Consider the following 4,456-nt stretch of genomic DNA (forward strand, 5'->3'; position numbering starts at 1 on the left):
ATAGTTTACTTTAACGGACTCCACCTTCTTCTTGGACCACGTTTTTCTTTGTTCCTGAGGAGACACCCGCAGCCATCTTGGGACTTATAACTTATAGTACTTATAAAAACATGCAAAGGTTTATAAAAGTCCATAAAAGCACTACACACAATATAAATTGCTCAGACATTCACTATTTTCTTCCCACACCTGGCTCTCTCCAGGGAGAAGGTATTGATTGGGATCAACCCTGTGAACTCAACCCCTCTTTGCCACCCCTGGTCCCTTTTCCTGTTCCTTCTGATTCAAAGGGATCCTTACAAAGTATGTAAAGCACACTTTTATTACAGCCGAGGCCACGCAGGGGCTTTCGCTCTCCGAGTGCATGTCCACCAAGTAAAAAACCAGCTTTTATTCGTTAGGAAGGAGTAAGTTTCAAATATTATCTATATTATCTTCAAGAATTGGTACGAAGTCTGCCTTATCTAAATATACATTCGGTTACCATCTCCTATATTTGTTACTATAGAGTAGTTACATAAAGCCTTATCATTTCAAGTAACTATGCCCCCCATCTGTAATGATGTTTTTAACCTTCGCGGTGTCGTGTTTCACTTGCCACAGCATGTGATGTGAAGTAGCATTTACCTTTTCCATCATTTTTTCAATATCAGGATGAGAGAGCATTTTCTGGAGGATATTAATGCCCATGACTATTTGTAGTTTAGGTACTTCATGATATATTTATCTGAAATCAATTGCATGGTGGTCACAGGAGCAGTGTAACTAAAGTCACATCCTATTATTTTAGTAAAATTGCAAACACAGAAGTTAGTAGCATTGGTTGATTCTTCACAATCATCAATAGTTACATTTGTGCAATGTGTCCTGATGCATACACATCCTTTGCCTACATAGTATACTTGGGACTGTGCCTGTGTATTTGGGAACATTTCAAAGGTACATACACTGTCTTCCGTATCTAAATATAAATCCTCTTTTTCCATTACAGCATTTACACGTACGTATCTTAGTTGTTCTCTGGGTACACAGGCTTCTGTGCTGATAGTTTGCCATCTCCCTATGTCCCTGTCATAACTTGCCCAGACATTATGTCCCATAGGTCTAACTACTACGTCCCAGTGTATTGCCCCTAAAGCTAGGACAGGAAATATGGCCTGTTCTTTTGCCTCACGAATGGTAAGAACATATGCTTCTATCTGCTTCTGCTTTGAATTATATGTGAAGTTTACTAAATGCCACCATGACAGATGTTCTTTCTCAAACTTGGTTGTGGTATCATTTCTGGATATGATCTCTCTTATTTCTTGAAGCAAAATTCCTGATGTTCCTTCTCTAATGATTCCTGCAGCTACAGATTGTATTGATTGTTGAGTTTGGGTACACTGTATTGCTATTGAGACATTTTCTTGTAAACCTTCTAAAAAATTGGTCACAACCTGAAAATCTTCAGATGTGTGTTTAGCTAACAAAATCATCAAGTCTGCAGTAAGAGATTGTGTTTCAACTATAGTCAGTAATGATGATCTTAGTGGTACCTCCAGTTTTCCCAAATCAGAGGTTATAGTGCTGAGTTTATTAACTAATATTTCCTGATCTATTGAATTTAATACACCTAGTCCTGATCCAAACCATCCTTTTAGATCTCTTCGTGTTCTTTCATGGTGGGATCTAGTTCTCAACCAAGCACTCCATCCTTTAAGGCTTTGGAGAATGAAGGGCCAACAATCCCCTTTTATAAAGGATATGTCTGTTTGGATTTTTACCTGGACCTTTTTTAGTGAAGTCTAGGAGTAACTTCTGCTCGTTAGATTGTTTAATTACATAAGGTCCTACAAGAGACAGATTATGATTTTTTTCTGTACATTCTGAGGGTGTATATGAGTAAGGAGTCAGTTTAGCAGAACTCTGTACTATTGAAGTAAATACTGTTGTGGTGGTGTCTATTTCAGTGTATATTACGCATTTCTTTGATAGTGCCTCGTCTCCTTTCAAAGTAGCCCTAAGACATACTACGGAAACTGGTCTGTCCAATGTAAAGTCGTGCCAACATTGATCAGATGCACAGATGGACTGACCAGTTTTCCCCTGCTATATTCTATGGAGTCTTTTACGGTAATTTGAGTTTGGGAATTTTTTTTTTTCACGGACAGATATATTAATTCCTCTACATCCTATCTGTATTTCCTCCCCAATTATTCCAGTTATGGTACCAAGCTCATTCCTTTTATTACAATTGTGTTTTAAATATGTTTCATTTTTGTGCATAACCACAGTGGTCAGGTTTAAATTAGAAATGTCTCTCCCAGACATGCCAGAATATCTGATATAAGTCTGAGTCTGTGGCCAGTCTAAGGTAATGGCTTGAGCCAGAGTTATTATACTTATCAGAGTTCCAATGGCTAGTGTCGAGTAAACTTGAGGGTTGTTGAGGGACAAGGAAAAAGACAGAATTGGGTGGAAAAAATGATGGGGAACCTGTCTTCTCACAAGGATAAGACATTAATTTAAAAAAACCAACACAATCCAGCTCAACTCAAAATATAATTATATGCAGGAGATAAAACAGGGCTTTTTTTTTTTTAAATGAACAGATATACTTCTGATATATATCCTATTACTGCATGTTCTCATATTAACTCTGGATTCTTAGTTCAACTTTTTCATTATTCTTTTTCTGAAGAAATGGTTCTGATTAAAGAAAGGAATACTTCTAATAAAAATAGCTAAGTTCTTTTTAAAGATGAGAAATATCCAAACTTAACTGCAGCTCGGCCTCTTCCCCCCAAAACATATTATTTCCCCACTCTCCTCTACATTTATAGTTTCTTTCCTACCTTAAAGTCTGCACAAAACAACCAACACATCCACATTTTTTTTCTGCTAAAGAAAATTTAGTACAAACAAGAAAATTTTTAGAGTATGCTCACACTTTTGTCAGTGATCCACCTCAAATGAAGGTACTTCATTTCTGAATTTGTTCTGTTAGGTTATTCTTCAGTTTATTAAAACCAATGATATTTATTTTCTAGAACATTCTAGGGTGTCCTGGCATCCAAAGTCTCACTCACAGCAAAATGTACATACTTCTTCTGAAATCTGGAAATATTTCTTTCTTCTTTTCTTTGTTTTTATTGAGAGAAAACCAGAACCACTACTTTCCTACTTTTATATTTTCCCCTGTTTTTAAATTGTGCTGTGCTAAAAAAAAATTAAATCAGTACTCTTAGCATGAATTAAGTATAGTGCCGGAGCTGTGCTATATACATTTATTTCATAATGTAAATAAATACTGAAGTGTTGAGAAATATACCTACATGCTCTTTGGTTTTGCTGATTATACACTTTCTTAATGGTACAAGTGAAATTTATTTCTGATAAATATTCAACTAGTATAGATACCACAATTTGAACTGAAACATATTTTTTCCATTGCCTCCAATTTTCCACTACATTTATATGCACATACTACATTGATTTTTTCTTTTGGGGCAAGGAGCAGAGATGACCATAGCTGTAATTTCTTCCTCATATTTTAAGCCTCCTACACATGTCCATTTAGATTAATTCTAAATGTTAACTTCATACACGTGTTCCTCCAACAGGATTGGATGTTGTCCTATGGACTGTTGAATCCATTAATATAATCTGAGAAAGGATGGTACTGTGTTGGGGTCATGTTACAGTGAGGGTGCTCGGAAGGCATCCTGGAAAATGTAGTCCCTCTATGTACTCTGACACACAGGTGCAGTAGGGTACTCAGTTGTGATTGGTTGTTAGAATCACGTGTTCTGACGTTGACTTTCAAAGTGAGTATAAAAGTTCTTGTTTTTCTTGAATAAATGGAATTGGTTGCTGACCTTTCACTTGACCGGGTCCGTGCGGGTTATTATTTATTATATTAATAAACTGCCACAGATGGCGCCTGAACAGGGACACTCCCCCCCCCCCCTTGTATCAGGGGTGAACAATTATTACCCTGTATCAGGGATAAATGCAGTGACATTCGTACTTAGCTTGGTTTAAAGCTGAAGAACACCCTCTGAAGAAAAAAGTAGGACATTGGGAGACCAGCGTGGGAAGAGGCTGGAGACGACATGCAGCAGAACTGCAGAGACTAGCTCCAAAAAAGAAGTGAAGTTGTGTGCACAAAAGGACTAAAAAAGAAGACAAAGCTACGGAGAGCTTAGGTAAGGGCTGGCATGGGAAAAGCAAGCTCAGGGGAAATAGATAAAGATGCAGAAGTTGTGGACCTGTTATTAAGACAGTATTCCGCCGAAATAACACAGGCAAACATAATTGAACTATTGCAATTGATAAAAGTAATAGCGCCAGGGCTTCCATTTGTTGGAGTCTTGAACATAGCCACCTGGCAAAGAATTGGGCGAAAAATGAGAGAAAGATCAATGTTTGGTGACATGGAAGCCTTTAAAAGTTTACCCACCTGGACTCAAGT

Source organism: Empidonax traillii, unplaced genomic scaffold (genome assembly GCF_003031625.1).
Source record: "Empidonax traillii isolate 1590-97213 ecotype Southwest subspecies unplaced genomic scaffold, ASM303162v1 scaffold1457:size105697, whole genome shotgun sequence".
In the NCBI taxonomy this organism is placed as follows: domain Eukaryota; kingdom Metazoa; phylum Chordata; class Aves; order Passeriformes; family Tyrannidae; genus Empidonax; species Empidonax traillii.